This window comes from Lynx rufus, unplaced genomic scaffold (assembly GCF_022079265.1).
Source record: "Lynx rufus isolate CCGP_SWC_20201006 ecotype Redwood Valley unplaced genomic scaffold, mLynRuf1.p SCAF_1, whole genome shotgun sequence".
NCBI lineage: Eukaryota > Metazoa > Chordata > Mammalia > Carnivora > Felidae > Lynx > Lynx rufus.
Genome location: NW_025814823.1, coordinates 228,061,241 through 228,079,277, shown reverse-complemented (window position 1 = coordinate 228,079,277; position 18,037 = coordinate 228,061,241). Strand labels below are relative to the sequence as shown.

The following is an 18,037-nucleotide window of genomic DNA, read 5'->3' as shown; positions in this document are numbered from 1 at the left end:
CACTGTGTCTCTGGGCTTTTCTAATCCATCAAGAGCTGGAGTGGACGTGAGGATTTCACCTGTTACTCAGGCCAAAATAGTATCAGTTTGGAGAGAGAGAGAGGGCTCTTCTTCTGGGGCCAGTGTCGTTCATAAATTGAGAACACGGAAGGTGCGGTTCCTCTCCAGGTGATGAAAGCAGGTAGGGAAGGTGGGACCATATTCAGCGTCTCCTTAATCAGGTTTTCACATTGTGCTTTCTTTGTTTTGTTACCGTGAAATCCCAGAAAAGCAAGCATGCAGGCCCTGAGTGTAGCCAGGCCTCCTTTCTACCTTGTGAAGTATCTCCGAACATCCCAGACTGCTCAGGCTCGCCATGCAGAGGGGGAACGGAGCTGGGCTGCGAGGGAGAGGGTGCGGGTGGGCAGGGCCGTGGCTGTGCTGTGACTGTGGCAGGAGGGGCTTTTGAAAGATGCACTTTTCCCCTGAAATGACGGGGCATTTGAACCAAGCAGCGTTTGGCATTCCTTGGTGATTCCTCTATTTAAAGGTAACCATGGCAAGACTGTTTCTCCATGTGTATCTGGATGGGTCAGTAATGGGCTCCTAGTGACAGTATGCGAGCCTGTTTGTCCCAAATGTCCAGGTTTGGAGCTACTGAGCACTTCAGGTGTGGCCAGTCTGAACTGAGCTGTCCTGCAGGTACAAAATACATGCTCGATTTCAAGACCTCATATGAAAAAAAAAAAAAGTGTAATTACTTTATAGTCGTTATAGGTTGAAATGGTAATATATTTTATAGAGTGAGTTAAATAAAGTTTTATTATGGTTAATTTCCTATTTCCTTTTACTTTTTAAAATCGTAGCTACTAAAAATTTTTATACATTGCGTGTGCAGCTTGCGCTATGTTTCTTTTGGACAGTGCTGGTTTCATCTCAGTGAAAAGGTCACTTGAGACTTCAAGCCCTTTTGAGAAACACTGGTCATTTATAGCTTCTAGAAAAGTGTAGAATGTGTAGAGTTCATCTGCTTTGAACCATATTACGTCAGTCTTCATTTCTCTGAAGTACTGGCAAATGGCAGATTCTTGCAGATCTGGGGATATGCAATTTGTTTTCTCTTCCTGAGAGAACAACCCTATACTCTGCCATATTCTAGTTCTTTTTCTATTAATTTTGGAATATTCTGGTCACTCCTTCCATTTGTTACCTGTGCCCACTTTGCATTTTTCATGACATGTCTTGAGGACCATCTTCTGGCTGCAGAGGTACATTTCACTCATTGCGCTGAGGTCAATGAGACTGCACAGGACACAGCTACTGATTGATTAGCTCACCTTGTTAATTGTAGGCACAACCGTGTTCCAGATCCCTCAGGGCCTAACAGTGACCTGATTGTCACCCCAGTAAGAAACTAGAAGAATTGAGCCATCATTCCTTCAGGGATCCAAACAGAAGGAGAATTTTCAGATTTTGGCCAAAGGCCAAGGTGTCCGCTCTCGTTCCTGGCAAAGCTGCCCATGAGTTTAGACCAGCGCTGGACTCCCCCTCGTGTGGCACTCAAGTGCCAGTGGCGGGAGGGGGGGGTCTGTGCTGGGTTAGCCCGTTGCCACGGGGTTTCCAAAGTTACATCATATATTTAAGTCCCTGAGTTTGACTTGAAAATAAAGTACAACTTTTCCCCTTGAGTTGATTATACAGAGGAGCCCTGGTGAACTCCAGCTACAAATAAAACTCGTTCTGAAAGATTTCTTTTTATATGTGCCTTTCCCGTGGTGTGTTCTTTGCTTCCCAGTGTTCACAATTGCAGGCTAGCCAAGAAGAAAGAACTGTGTATTTATCGCACTTGACTTTGTCCTGAAGAGTTGTTACAGAGGTTGGGTTTTTGCTGGTTTTTAGAATCAAGTACCAGTTTGTTGGCTGGGGCTTTTGTCTCCCCTATTCTGTGACGTTCTAGCCCCCGAGAAGTTCCTCCTTGCCCCTCAGAAACCCTGTCACGCTCTTTGTTGAACAAGAAGATGTTGCTTCATTCAGTAAAACCCGTTGTGAACTAACAGCTCGTCCAGTAGATGGGAGCTCAGAAACCTTACCCATTTTTAACATTTTTCCTGCATTTGTATTTTTCCTGTAATGCAAGGACACTCTTAAGATTGCTCGCTTGCTATGTTAGGACTGGGGCAGCGGGCAATAGATTAGATTCAGGGAAGGTAAATCTTCCTCTGGGCTCTGTGACAGGCCTCTGCCAGAGCATCCTGTCCCTGTTCAAGTCCAGGAAATCTGGCCATAGTGACCGGGGTCTCCACCTGGGAGAAGGGGCCTTCCTCAAATAGATGAGGATCTGGGAACGAAGTCCAAATAAAAGACAGAGACTTGCGGGACAAGAAGCCACTGCCACCTGGGGAAACGGGAGATCTTGATTTGCTTCCGCTCAGCCCACAACCCTTCTTGCTCTTACGTGGGAAGGTGGGTGTGCCACCGTGATCGCTTGCACGTTGGGGTGTGCTCGGCCCTTCGCCCTTTTGCACACATACGTCTGCTACCCGACATCTACTGTTGGGCCCCGGGCTGGGCTTGAAGAATGCTGCAGTGAGGACTTACGTGTGGCCCCTGCTCTCTGAGAACTCGCTGCTTGTCACTGGCATGTCTCCTCCTGACGAGAAAGCAGGTTGTCTCGCCTTCCACGTTCTTCCAGACTCCTGAAAGTTAGGGAGCTGTCGTCAAGTGTCTGTCTCTAGTCGCCAGATAGTTTCTTAAGCGCCTTCCATCATTCACTGCTCTGACCTTCCAGGCAGGAGGCACATTTACTAATTTCTGATTCCAAAATTATCTCAGCTTTACTGCTTCAGTAATTTATCTAATAACTCCCTAGTCCAAACAACTTAGATTTCCGAATGTTTCAGATGTAAAAGTCATGCCTGTTAAGGTCAAATGTCTGTTTATTTGCTTGCGAATGATACTGTAAACGCTGCAGTGTGAATGTGAGTATAGACACCTCATCCAAGGAGGGCCCAGGACTCACTGTGAGCACTGCGTGTGCTCACTCAGCAGTTTTCAAGCACCGCGAGGACCGGAAGTGCTTTTATTTTCTGTAAACTTGAGCAATGTAGGGAGATATCAGAAATGTAACTTGGGGCGCCTGGGTGGCGCAGTCGGTTAAGCGTCCGACTTCAGCCAGGTCACGATCTCGCGGTCCGTGAGTTCGAGCCCCGCGTCAGGCTCTGGGCTCATGGCTCAGAGCCTGGAGCCTGTTTCCGATTCTGTGTCTCCCTCTCTCTCTGCCCCTCGCCCGTTCATGCTCTGTCTCTCTCTGTCCCAAAAATAAATAAACGTTGAAAAAAAAAATTAAAAAAAAAAAAAAAAGAAATGTAACTTATCTTGGGGGCGCCTGGGTGACTCGGTCAGTTGAGTGTCCGACTTGGGCTCAGGTCGTGATCTCATGATTCATGAGTTCGAGCCCCACATCGAGCTCACTGCTGTCAGCGCAGAGCCTGCTTCGGATCCTCTGTCTCCCTCTCTCTGCCCCTCCCCCACTTGCGCTCTCTCAAAAATAAATATAAAATATGTATGTGTATACACGCACACACACATATAACTTATTTTAAGTGAACAAGAAACGTAATTGTTCAGTTTGTTTTCCAAGGAGATAGTTTCGCATCTGAAACAGGGTGCGAACGTTCCAGGGTGAACGTTCTTCGGTTGAGAAATGCCTTCCATTTTGTGGGGGAGTCCCGCACAGGCAGGTTGCTGGCAGAGCGCACTTGGTAGACCGGTGGCATTGGTGACCGAGTGTCAATCCTGTTTTGCTCCGGTGGCCCAGTCTGCCTTCTTCACAGCGTCGGTGACACTGGCTCATCAGATACCCCACACGCTGAGGCAGAATAAGGACTCAGCAACGCCTCGTGCTCATCCAGTCTGGTTTGTGTTGGCGGTTTACACCGTCACTGTTCCATCAGAACCTCTGGGCTCAGGGCCTGGATGCGGACACCGCCCCCAGCGAGTCTGATGTGGCGCCCGGCCTGGCGGGCACCGGCCTCCCACGCTCCCCTGGGTAACGCGTATGGATTTACTGCCGAAATAGGTGCCATGTAATCATCTTTAATCTCTTCATAAATCCAAGGGACTTTCTTTCCTTCTGCCCAAACTTGTAAAACTTGTCACTTTTCTGCATTCGTTTACTTAGTTCTTGATCACAGAAAGTAAACAGGAATATCAGAAATGTTCGTTTTTTCTGATGAGGCCAGTTGAAAACATCCCCATTTTTATGCTGCTCTAGACGGAGAGGTTCGGCTTTTCTGTTTCTTCACAACCCAAACGATCGTGCTTGAGAGTTTCGCTGTAGGTTCAGGGGGTAACCCAGCTGTCACCCAGCCATGCGGGGGGCACGTGACAGGTGCCAGAACCCAGAGCTGGTGGTGACGCACATTATTTTTCTACGTGGTACAATACACATAACGTACAAGTTACCGTCGTAACCCTTTTGAAGTGTTCGCTTCAGGGGCATTGAGTTCATTCCCATTGCCGTGTCCCATTACCACAGCCCGTCCACGGCTCTCTCCATCCTCCCATTCCCCGGCCCCGGCCCTGGGCCGCCCGGTTCTGCTTCCTGTGTCTATGTCTACTGTCTATGACAGTATTTCTCCTTTTGTCACTGGCTTATTTCACCCTCAAGTTCACCCCTATTGTTGTGTATGTCAGAATGCCCCTCTGCTCTGAGGCTGAATAGTGTTGCATTGTGTGTGGAGACCACGTCTGTTTCTCCCCCTACCCGCTGGTGGACCCTGGGGCTACTTCCAGCTTCCGGTCATCGTGAGTGATGCCGGTGACCAGGAGCATTCAGATCTCTCAAGTCCTTGCTTTCAGTGCTTTGGGGAGTGTACCCAGAAGTGGAGCTACGGAGTCCTGTGATAATGTTTCAAGTTTCCTGAGCTTGCCACCACACGTGGTTACCTTGACCTGAGTCATGCATTTCAGGCACACCGTCCCTTCCTCAGTGCCACCACTGATGCTGGCCCGCAGACCTCCTGGTGCCAGTGCTCACGCCTGTCTTACTGCAGCGAAACGCAGACCCCCTCATGCTGCACTCCTCAAGTTTCTTCAGTGACTTGCTGTCGCTCCCAGCCTCCTGATGTGTCCTACAGGGCCTTGCGCCTCGCACATGTGTGCGCGTGCACACACACACACACACCCCCCACGTGTGCACCTGCCCTCTCTCCCCCTAGTGTGGTATGTCAGGTAACAGGAGGGGTTTGTCTTAATCCCTCGCCCCTTCCTGACATTCTCTGCCTCTTCTTACCAAGTAAATGAAAACTCTTAAAGGAAAAAAATAAATTTATCCAGTGAGTCTGTGGAGGTGAGGGGAGAACAGAATAAATCTTGATGCAGTTAACAAGTGTTACAGCACAAAGGCTAACCTGAGAAGGTCCCGAGGAGATTAACTTGGACCCAAGACCCACGAGGAAACACGTAGAAAATCAATGAAAATGCTTTAAAACAGATTTCAGTACGAGCATTGGGCACAGACATGGTGCCAGACTTACAAATGTGATTGAGGAGGTACAGACAACGTAGGCTGTAAACAGCAAGACTGATGAGGGAGGCAGAGAACCTCTTCTTGGCACTGAGAGTGAGTGAGAACGGAGAGAAGGGGCCGGATCATGGGGCACCCAGGGGAGCTTTGCGCTGAGGCCCGGAAAGGGGGCGGGTTCTGCTGGGCTGCTGTCTCAGCAGGGGTCTGCCTGGGGGATGAGCATCTAGTTCCGTTCTGTTTTATGTCCTTAAAGATTCACACTTTGCATGGATATGTTTCCTGTGACCATGGGGCCATTCCTCAAGGTCGAGAGACATGGGCATGCCTGGAGGTCAGAGCTCCATGTCTGATTCTTGGGGAACCCCTGACCACAACCGCTATATGTAAAATTAATACGTGTTTCCCTTGAGGCCCGAAATGCAGTGCACGTGAGCCCCCTGTCCCCCCTCCGGGGCCATCCCCTCCCCTGGGCCCTGTCTTCAGCCTCCCCACCTCAGCATCCGGGCCCTGTGAGCTGTTGGCTCTGTCTGTCTGTGGCCGCCCCACCACCACCACCCCCTCCCCGGCTTTGGGAGGAGGCCAAGTCTCTTCCATCGTCTCAGCTCTCATGTCCCTTGGTCCCCTTTTATGGAAATGAGACCAGGTGACAGGACCTTCCTAGAGGTTTGCAGGTAGTGGAAGGGAAGGACTCGGAAAGCTACCAGGCGTGTCCTCTCCCAGGGACTCCCCGCCCTCTCCCGCCCGCACTCCCAGCCTGTGCCTGTCGTCTGCTGGCCCTGAGCTCCGAGGGTATGTGGAGGCTGTTTCCCTCCTCAGAATACAAGCAGATACTAAGATTCCTCACCCCTGTCCAAACCCTTTTCCGGGCTCCCAGCACTGCATCAGCCTAGTACGGGGCAGCTGACAGACGGACATCGTGTCCTGTGCTCTCCATCCCCGCCCTCAACCCCGCCCCGACCGCCGCCCAGAGAAACGGCAGCTCTGCGAGACTGAGGTGCTTCTCTAGAAATCTCTGTGACCGAGAACAGAGCTCCCCTGCCCGAGGAGGGAGGCCTCTTGCATGTCCCCCAGGATACTGGGGATGAGTCGGTTTAATTGTGTTCAGCTCACACGTGAGTTTCCCAAATCGTGAAACACTCGGCCCCAAAGGGGAATCAGCCTCCTACCTCTTATAACTGCTTAGTGACTTTTAAATGACCTCGTAAGTTTTCAAAAAACAGAGGACCTCGAAAAGGCATTAGTGCTGTTAAAAAATGTGGTTGACTCTATTGTGGTTTTGGTGTATTTAGACATCTACTTAATGCCAGATTGCCACTGTTAATCAGAAAACACACCCCAGGCATATGCATTTCAAACCTGTATCTGCCCACATACTCTTTTAAAAAATATATAATGGAAGGCATATATACTTTTTCAAAAAAATTAGCTTGGAAAAGAGCAGATTTTAGTCAGTCAGAACAGCGGCTAATGTAAATCCCTGTGGGAAGAGGAACCACACCAAGAACAAAGAGTGGTCCCTCTTCTGAGCCCCCTGTAGCCACAACGGGGTGATCCGTCCAAGACCTGTGATTAAGGACCGTGTTCTGTGCAGCGTGTAATTATGGAGCCTCACAAGTGGGCCATTACTCTCTGAATGCTTCATGTTGGAGGAAGTTTCATGTTCCAACTTTACATTAAAGTGTTTATTAAAACAGGAAAAAACCATGAGCAGGTATTGACAGTGTCCATATTAAGATGATCACAAAATTATATACATAGCACAGTCATAAACAATGAGAAAACCGTCTTCCCACACTTGCTTTAAATGGCCACGGCACAGTGTTTAGGGAAAGAAACCTAATCAGGGGAGAAGGGATCACCAGGGACCGTCGGAGGCCGCTCTCCTCAGCATGATGCACAGGCTGGGGGGTGTGGCTGCGGGTACAAGGCAGGCATCTGCTCCCCGCGTCTCTCTGGACCGCAGTTTTCCAGCTGCCTCCTCTCTGACATTTGTACGTTTCAGACATTGCAGTTTATTAGACAAACTGGGATTTCTCTTTTAAATGTATTCACTCTCATTAGGGTCTGCAGGAGCTGGGGGAAATTACAGAGATGATGTGTTTGGTAAGAAATTGTGTAAGAGTACAGTGTGCTGGTTTTCATTAGTGTTTTGAACGCGAATAGATGCTGTCCACAGTGGGAAACAACAGTATTTCGGTCAGACTAACTTTGCGCTTGTCTCCACGATTTATTTAGTAGCTCCTGGCTCTGAGAACACCTGATAAAATAGCACCTAGGAAGTGTGTGCCAGCCAAACCCAAGCGTATTTTGGCTTTTGCCTCTCTGTTCCTTCTGTTCAGAGAAGCATGAGATGACTTTGTAATTATGTTCCCAGCACTAACTTTCCCATGAATGGTGAGAATTTTGGTAGATTTGACCGTAAATCCTTAAAGTCGAGCTGCCCCTGCAAGGAGAAGGGAAAATACCTTCAGGAATTCCAGCTGATTCTGGGGAAGTGGGCCCTGACAGGTTCGGAAGCACAAGTGCGTGAGGAGAGCTCTGGTGCCTGTTCCCAGGAAAATGAACGTGGCTGTACAACTTGCATGCAATTCCAGCAACCCCACGTTCAGAACTTCCATTCTAAACAATAGAAGAAAAAGCCAGATTTTAAACCTTACTTGTAGACGTTTTGCATTTCGCACCAAAAATTAAATCGCGAAAAGGTGTAAACTGAGAAGTCTTACTCCCAGTCCCGTCGGCTGTGTAAGGAGTAAGGATGACCATTTTATTCATTTCTTCCTCCTCCTTCTGGTATTTTGTGTAGCAAGTACAAACATTCACTTATTCTTGCCTCCGTTTTCTTACGGGAAAGGTAGCATAGTTTGGCCTTTTTCAGTCGGTCATGTCTTTTAGAAACGGCATAACCTCGTTCTTCTGACGGGTGTGTTGGACCTGGTGCGTCCCTTGGGGGTGTACGTGGGCCATGCCATGCGGTTGGCAGTCCCCTGCTGTCACAGGCACACTAGCGGAGCATCACTCCACTCCCTGCACAGGTTTACTGTGAGGTGGAATTCTCAAAGTCCAGTGCACGGGTTGAAGGGTAAATGCACTCATGGAAGCAGACTTTTGAAGAAGAATCACCTGAATCATAAATTAACTACATCAGAAAAATAACTACATCATAGAGGTGCTATATAACGACATTTTGTTTTATATATTTTTTAATTTCAATAGGAGTCATGAAAATGTGATCTGTACCAAACCCCTTGAGTTCTCTCATTTCATTTTACCCACTTAAGGGGGGGGGGAACCTTTGAATAAGGTCTCTCTTTAAAGTCATTCATATAAATTAAATCACAAGTTTCTGTGTGACTCGAGCGAGGTGAGATTTTGATGGCCATATTCCACAGGACTCCATGCAGGAGCATACTATGGGATATTACTATAAGTAATATTTCACCAGTATCTGCTTTTATTCCAGATTGAGTCGAAAGGGTGCCAATTAGGAGTTTGCCACTAAGTGTTAAGTGGTGGTAGAAGCTTCCAGAGAATCAACAGCTGTTTGTAGTGCCTCTGTTTTGCCTCCCATTTGTGCAGAGCCACTCAGGAGTCCAAATCACACCGTCACCTCTGAGAAACACATTCCTGAAATGGCACTGTCTCTGGGTTTTATAAGGGGCTTTAAAGTCTCCGTATGTTCTCTGCACTTTCTGAAGGATTCAGTTTATCATTAACCTTTCACAATGAATTTTGAAAAATACTGTTTTTAAATACCTCCCCAACCTAAAAGTTGCTTCCTTCTTTATTGACACTACAGGAGGGTTTTGGAGGGGACAGAACTGGGCTGTGCAGGGCTGGAGGTCAGTCAGTTAAGGAGGCTGACCTTTCAACTGTCGCCCCCACAGCCAGCTCTGTCTGGAAGAAGGACCCTTCCCGTCTGGAAGAAGGACCCTTCCTGGTGTTCTGTGTGGACCAGAGCAGGGCAACCCTGGAATCTTCCAAGTTGCTTTAGTGTCTGAGCCGTTGAGAGCGTTTTAGTGTAGTCTGACCAGCAGGGACAGGATTGCTTTGGACAGCTTGGTAATTCCATAAGGCTGACAATTCCAGGGGGTCATCATTTTCCCACAACTTTTCTAGTCACGCTCAGGACAGGAGGGGACCCAAGGTATTTATTATTTGAGAGACCCTTTCAAAGATTTAAGAGGGCTTTAAACAGGCTCATTTGCCTTGGCTGATTTGCAAGGCAGCTCTGGAATTCTGTATTATTTTTAATGGTAATGTAGCCCTGTGCGTCCCCTTGCATCTTTTCCTTTCCCACCCCTTTTCCTGAGTCTGTAGAGCTTTGAATCTACTAGAAGGAAGGAATACTGATGTGCTGTTCTTAGAGATTAGTTTCCTCCTGTCTCAGGAACAATCAGACGATTCCAGCCCTGGGTTATGGAGCAGATTGTTACCAGACAAGGGAGGAGGGGTGTATTAGTCAGCTCTGGTTACCAAAATACCACAGACTGCATGGCTTCAACAACAGCAATTTATTTTTTCATAGTTCTGGAAGCTGGAATTGCAAAGCGACGGCACCAGCAGGGTCGGTTTCCTTAAGGCCTCCCTCACTGGCTTGCAGACGGCCATCTTCTTGCCGTGTCCTCACATGGTCCTCCTGTGTGTGCGTCCCTGGTGCCTCTGTGTGTGTTTAAAGTTCCTGTTCTTATAAGGACTCCAGTCAGATTAGGACCCACCCTAACAGCTTCATTTTAAGCCAGTCACCTCTTTAAAGGCCCAGTCTCCACCTGTGGTTACATTCCTAGGAACTGTGGGTTAGGACTTCAACATACGGATTTGGGGGCGGGGGGGCCAGTCAGCCCATAGCAAAGGGTACTGTTGGAGCCCTGTAGCGGAGGGGATGTGTTGAGGGCTTACGGTGTGCCAGGCACTGTGCTAGGCTCTTCTCTACATTTAGTCCTCAAGATGTACCCCAGTGCCCCCATTGTCATCCCATTTGATGACGAGAAAGTGGAGACATAGAGGAATTAACTTGGCCACAAGTTCTTGACCACTGTGCATCCTGCTCTCCACACAAGCCGGAAGGAGTCTTTGGTCCAGGGAAGAAGGTGTAGCTTCTAGAGACAAACTCAGGTGCCCGAGACCAGCCATCGTTGGCGCAAGAGCGGATTCCAGAAGCTGGTCTCCAAAGTCCGCTGTCCCCAAGACCATGCCTTCCTGGAGCCATAGGTACATTCCTGAGAGCCCACGCCACCCCTCCCCCCCCCCCACCCGGCAATCCCTTTGTCTGAGAAGGTTCCGTTTTGACTTCCTCATTTAAATGATGATAATTCCAGTTGCCTTCCATCACCCAAAGAGGTCCTCTTCCTGGGAACCCACCCTTCTTTTCTTTCCTTTGAGACACTTCTCTCATCTTCCCCCTCCCCTAGTGGAGCACCGGGCTGTATCCGCAGTGAGCGTCTTGTGATAAATGAATGGAACCACCGTTCGCAAAAGGAAGAATTTTCTCCCCACCAGCCCCCCGAAAACAATCAAAACCTGCCACTTGGTTTTTCTTGCAAACTCTGGGGAAGTAGGCTTCCTGTCGGGTCTTCCCATTCTCCCTCCCTCGGTGGTTTTGTGGTCTGTACCCCACTCGAGTTTAGCAGAACTGGGACATCAGAGCATGTATTGGCCACAAGGGGTTGGTGACATTGCTCTAATTTTTTGAGCACTGTTGTTTCTGTTGTTTTTTAGGGAACACGTTTGTGAGGTTTCCCATCTCATGTTGCCATTCTGCAAATAACCCACAGTGCTGATGCAAACAGAGAATGTCACACAGTGAGTTAAAGTGAAACGTAAAAAAGGAGTACTTGAATGTGTGTTTTGTTACAGTAAGAGAAAAACTCACATCGTTTGTGAAAAGATAGTAAGGAAAGCAATGAAAAGGAGCCTATCGAATTTTTGGCACCCAGAGGTAGCGTTTGAATGCCTCAATAAAGGTGCTTTTGTGGATTGGCAACTGTGCTCGAAAGCAGCAGGAAATAATGTGCTGAATGGAGCCCTAAGAAGCAGGACTTAGTCATCCCACCCGCTCCCTCCAGAGCGGGTGGTGTTATCTGTGGGCTAAGAAACTGGACAAAACACCCTCTAAACAGGAGTATCTTTGTGCGTGGAACCTGAGAAGCCCGACCCGGGTGCCGCAGCTGTTTGGAGGCCAGCGCCGCGGACATGCTGCGCAGAGGGGAGACGCTGAGGACGGGGAGCGGGCCGGAATCGCTGTCCTAGGAAGCGTGGGCTCCAAGATCCCCGTGTCCGTGACTGTGGGACCCGTGTGGCTCCTGTAATTGGGGTTCGGAGCCAGCTTGAAGAGAGGCTACCAAAAACTCAGCAGGGTTATGAAGGGCATTCAAGTCTCAGGAAGACACTAGTAATTTTGAGAGGAAATTATAGATACTATTCCTCAGAGTTAGGTCATTAGGGTTTCAATATCAAAATGTAGTCGATAATGCGCTGCATATTCCATCTTTTGCCTTTAAGGTTTTGGGGGACCTTTTCATTGTATTTTAGCTGCCTAATTATTAATGTATGTTTCCTCTTCAGAATAGAAAGACTTTAGACCCTGTGGCTCATCTGAATTCTAGTTTTACAAAAGCTTCTCTTCTAAATTTTTTTTTAATGTTTGTTTATTTTTGAGAGAGAGAGAGAGAGAGAGAGAGAGAGAGACAAGAGTATGAGCAGGGGAGGGGCAGAGAGAGAGGGAGACACAGAGCCTGAGGCAGGCTCCAGACTCTGAGCGGCCAGCACACAGCCTGATGTGGGTCTCGAACTCATGAACTGCAAGATCATGACCTGAGCCAGAGTCGGTCACTTAACTGACTGAGCCACTGAGGTGCCCCAGAAATAGCTTTCTTTTTACGTATGTTTTTAGTTCTGATTTTAAAAGCACCATTTGTGGGGGCGCCTGGGTGGCTCAGTCGGTTAAGCATCCGACTTCGGCTCAGGTCACGATCTCAAGGTCCCTGAGTTCAAGCCCCGCGTTGGGCTCTGTCCTGACAGCTCAGAGCCTGGAGCCTGCTTCGGATTCTGTGTCTCCCTTTCTCTCTGATGCTCCCCCGTTCATGCTCTGTCTCTCTCTGTCTCAAAAATAAATAAACATTAAAAAAAAAAGGCACTATTTGTGGGGTGCCTGGGTGACTCAGTAGGCTGAGCATCCGACTCTTGATTCCCACTGTGGTCAGGATCTCACTGTTTGTGAGATCAAGCCTCTCGTCAGACTCTGCACTGACAGCATGGAGCCTGCTTGGGATTTTCTCTCCCCCCGCCCCTGCCCTCTGTCTCTCAAAAATAAATAAGCTTTAAAAAAAATGAAAATACAAGCACCGTTAGTATATGACCTTCCCCCCCCCCTTTTTTTTTTGTCTGTTTCTTAAGACCTCCTTTTGCAAAAATGACCTTCATATTTTTTTGGATAGATTAATAATAGGCCCTTGAACATTGAAGTTCTAATTTTAAATATTTGAGGAATGGTCATCGCAGGAGACAGTTACATTAAAACTGATTTTTCGGGAGTGTTTTGACCAAAACAGTTTCTTTCAAACCAACCTAAATCATGAGAATGAAATTGTTGAAGTTTTGCCCTACAAATATGCCGGCAGATAGTGATTTTATATTCCTACAGTATATTTCTTCAGTAAACCATAGATACCTGTTTTCACAGGCCATGGATTTGTCTAATATGTTTCTTTTCCCACAGAAAGTCTCCTCTGAATCTGCCTATTTTGCTCTAGTAACTTGTCCCACACTCTCAATTTCTTTAGCTTTTTGTATTTATGCAACCAGAACGCTGAATTTGTTTTTTAAAACGTTTTATTTTGAAGTCATTTTAGACTTCCAGAAAAGCTGCAGAAATAGCACAAGGAATCCCTGCACCCCCTTTGCCTAGTGCACCCCACCCCCCTTGGCACACGGCACATGACCCTGGTTCCGTGACCAGGAGCCTTGATGCGGTTGTTAATTGGCCACAGCTCTTGTTTCAGGTTTTGCCTTAAGGTCTTTTTGCCTGCCTCAGGGTCCAATCCAAGACAACGTCGAATTCCGTTTCCAATCTGTGCTAGTTCCTCTGCCTTTTTTTTTTTTTTTTAATCTTTCGTGACCTTGACGCCTTTGAAGTCTTACCTGTTCTTTGTTTTGTAAGTGGTCCCTCAGATTGGGTTTGTTGATCAGATGTCTTCTCATGACTGAATGTGGTGCATGCACTTGTGGCAAGAATACCACAAAAATGACACTGTGCATCTCCGTGCGTTACCCGGGGGGGCTCGGGAGGATCCTGACGTGTGTCCCTGCTGGTGGTGGACCTTGGTCGCCTGGTTAGAGTGGTGACTGCAGTATTGCTTCGCTGTAAAGTTACTGTTCTTCTCTTTGTAAATACTACCTTGTGGGAGTTATTTTGAAACTATGCAAATACTGTTTCTCATCCTGCCTTTACCCACTCGTTTTAGCATTCGTCAGTGGTTCTCACCCAGAACCATCGTTATTGTGCTGCTTGCCTACTGGTGATTCCCCGTCTCCCTCATATCTTCTAAATTTATTAATTAGAATTCTGAAAGGAAGGGCTGTCTCTCTGCCTCATTTGCTTATTTATTCAGTTAATTGCATCAGTGTGGAGTCATGGGCATTTATTTCATTCCATGAGTCATAATCCAACATTGTCCTTATTTATTTGTTACTCAGATTGTTCGAGCTTCGGCCATTAGGAGCTCCTTCAAGTGGGCCTTTGTGTACTTTGGACACGCCCCATCGTTTTTGCTTGCTTCCTTGCTTTCTGACACTACGAGGTTTTCCGGCTCCTGTTGTGTTTTCCTTGCTGCAACCCTAGATCAACCGTTTCTCCGAGAAGTCCTGGTTCTTTTTCTCGGAGAACGCTATGAAGCACTAAGGTCTTCTCAGTGGACATGTATCTGTACCTACCCAGATGCACACACGTGTCTACGCTTATATACTCTCTGTCTCTCCGTGTAAGCACGCATAGAAAGAAACGGGACTTGATGTCATACTGAGACCTCCGACTCCTGTTCGGCAACACAGGGCTCATTCTAGTCCTTCACCTCTCCTTACCTGAAACCTTCCTTTCTGATAGTGAGACACCTGCATCTCATCATTCAGAATATACGATGGGCACCTGGGTGACTCAGTTGGTTAAGTGTCCGACTTCGGCTCATGATCTTGCAGTTCATCGGTTTGAGCCCCGCGTCGGGCTCTGTGCTGACAGCTTGGAGCCTGGACCCTGCTTCGGATTCTGTGTCTCCCTCGCTCTCTGCCCCTCCCCCGCTCACACTCTGTCTCTCACAAACAAGTAAACATTTAAAAAATTTGTTTAATACATATATACTTTGAATCCTACGAGAAAAGGCTGTGATTTTCCTCCTTGGAAAGTGAATATTTTCCTTACCTAAAATGACTTGACTTTAGAAGATTGAACTCCACCTGTTCTCACTGCTGACCCACACCTCTGTAAGACAAAAACATACAAGTCTTTTGTCTTTGGCTTTACAGTTTGGAATCAAAATACTGTTTTTCAAAGTTACTTAGGTAAGCGCTTTCCTTTAGTGTGGCTACGTTTTCCTTTGTAATATGGCTAGATCCTTTGTGACTGTGTTTACCTTACATTTTGAGGACACATTTGCAGGCACCCCAGACCTAGTTGATCTTAAAGATTTGTTTTGGGGGGATTTGAAACATAACCGTGGCCCCAAGAGTCAGCGCTCAACCTTCTGACACACAGGTCTCTCCCGCTTGCTTTCCCTGCACCCCTGCCTTGGATCCTCACAGACCAACCTCGGGTAACGTTTTGCAAGGTGCTGTCTTCGGCAGTGGAACTTCTCTTTTGTGACACTTTTAATTCTGTGTTTACCTATCAAAGAAATATCCATAACCTATCAAAAATACCAAATGCCTAAAATGTTTGTCTTTAACCCACCGCGTTTAGTCAGTTTACATGCCTTCCTTGTTCACAAAGGGCGTCTCCGTCTGTTCGAGACTGAGCTCCCCATCCGTTTCTTTCCCCACAAGATAGAATCTTCACACGGCAGGCAGGCTCCTCCTGTGCCCAGAGCTTTGACCCCATCCCGCACATTCTCCGACTTCTCGGTCGCTTCCGGTTTCCCTGCCGGTTGCGGCCCAACCTCCCTTCTTTCCCAGCTGCTCCAAGAAAGTGAGGTCCCCAGCCTCTGTCCTCCCCGCCGTCCCTTCCCCACACGTGGCCGCCGCGCCCACCAAGCGTTTCTGCCCGCAGGCTGCCGGGGCCACCCTGGGTCTTTCTCACGTGAACTTGGTTCATACTCGTACCACAAATCCCGGTCACACCACCAAGGCAGGAATCGGCCTTGGAGTTCAAAACCTACTTCCAGGAAGCTTTTGCCCCACGGTCGGGGTTCTCTCCCCACTTTGCCTCGGCACTCTTCACTGATGTCGGCGTTTCAGTTGGTTCCGTCCCTGTGGATCCAGAGAGTTAGATCATCACTCCTTCCGGGCAGGGGTCAGGCAGCACCTTCACATCATATAATTTATCTTTACGTACTTTATAAAGTGCCACGTTACTAGTAAACACTACGATAACCTCACACTTTCACACATGGAAGGGGGGATGGAAGCCTGCCTGCCTTTATTCCCCGTTTCCCTCTGTGTTACATCTCTCTCACACATGTGAACTTGACATTTTGAAGAAGGCAATTCCTGGGGAAATTTCACACATGTCTCAGCCAAAATTGTAGTATTCATTTTTAAGCATCATCCCCTTCCTCTTGCTAGAGAACATAATATTACCCATAATCATTTTCCCTGACAGCTTTTTTTTTCTTTTTTCTTTTTTCTTTTTTTTTTTTTTTTTTTACTTTTTAAAATTAATAGCCCTTGCTTGGCAGTCTATATTTTTGGAAAGGGACAAAATAAAATATTTAATAAAGGTTGTAGTAAATGAAACCTTAGAATGTCAATTAACTTGATTTCCTTTAGGACATAATTTTTACTGCCTGTTTTTTTCTTTTTCTTCTGCCAATAAGAGAGAAGATTATTTATTCAGTAATAAAGTTTACTTGCATAAAAAGTGCTCCGTGCAGATTTCCGCCTCTTGCTTGGTCCTGGCCTGAGTACGCCATCTGGATCTATCACGGGACCATTTATAGGGAAAAACAAACTTAGGCTTTGCTTTTGGTCTTTTAAGAAGAACAGGAGGCAAATCCTACTTCGTGGCAGTTTGTTTTAGGGAGGTGTTACAAGTACTCCAGACAGCTTTCTTCGGGTGCGATGGGTTTATGCTTTTTTTGTAGTTGTGAATTGTATTAAACTGAGAAAGAAACTAGAAGTCTATGCTGTTTTCACATTTTATACTTTGAGAATTTTTTGAACTCACTTCACAACTAGTGTGGGTGGTGGCAGAGAGAGAATACAAGTTGAACTTCCAACTGGGGAACTAAAAAGACAACATTTTTTCTTAGCAAAGCATTAAAACAACACAGAATCATCTGTACTGTTAGGTTAGATAAAACAGAGATAGGAGAATTACTAATAACTCAGGAGGGTAGTGCCTGGTTTTAAGTGTCGGCTTCAACAAATAACACCCCTTCAGAAAATGTTTAAGTAACAGAGAGCCACATTACAGTTTTAGAGTGTATGAAAGAATATTCCAGGTGACTGCCTCAGAGCAGGAGATGGGCCATCACAGTTGGGAGAGCACCGTGCTGGCCTCTCAGATGAATGAGGAACAGGAGCGCGAGTACTCTCACACAGGAGTCGGACAGTCAGACTTCATGGTGGTTAAACGGTGGAATATCGCCTACGAAGCCATTGTGCTGTGGGAGACAAGGGAGAGAACCCGTGAGAACCTTCAAATAAAGAGTAAGAATTTATGTAGGCTAAAGAAAATATCCCGTTTCCGAAAAGGACAAAAATGAGCTTTTAAGATGCTTCGCTAAAAATGCCTTTACGAATCACGAGTAAAGGTATTTATTTTCACTTGTATGGCTGCTGCCTGTAAGGAAGAGGGAAGCTATGTTTCTAATAAGCGAGGAGTGGCATTTTAGCCCAGTGATGTAACCGGTTGGCTGTAGACCGAATTGCGTGTCTTTTGGTTATCAAGTCACATCAGGAGGCACTATTTATTGTATGTCTCCGAGAAGACCTCCATCCAAACCTACACAAAGCCCAAGTCAGGAAGCCTGGCGTGGGGAGGGCGTCCGTCACTTGGCATTTCAGTGAGTGAGGAAATCACAGCTCTGGCCGCTGGAGGAGAGCAGAAACATCTGGCTCACAGTGCGCCCTCAGAATTTCCTTGAGCTCCAATTAGAGTCACTGTGGTAGAATGTAATCCGCAGCGTCTGGATATTCCCACATGTGAGACCCAACTGTAAAGCGGCGCTCAGAGGCGAGGCAGAGGGAGCGGCCGGCCACGGGAGAGGAGCTGCGCCCGCCGGCCACGGCTGGGCCCCCGGGGCCGCGCGGTCCCTGCCCGCCAGCCTGCCCCCCCCCCTGCTCGGGTCCAGCCCGCCTCGCCTGCCCCCCCCCCCCCCCCAGTGC

The 18,037-nt window shown here is 47.6% G+C and overlaps 1 protein-coding gene across 1 annotated transcript in view; it reads left to right on the top strand.

Annotated features, from left to right (window-relative positions):
* TRIO (trio Rho guanine nucleotide exchange factor) overlaps positions 1-18,037 on the top strand; it is a 234,770-nt gene that overhangs the window by 156,743 nt on the left and 59,990 nt on the right. The window lies entirely within an intron of this gene.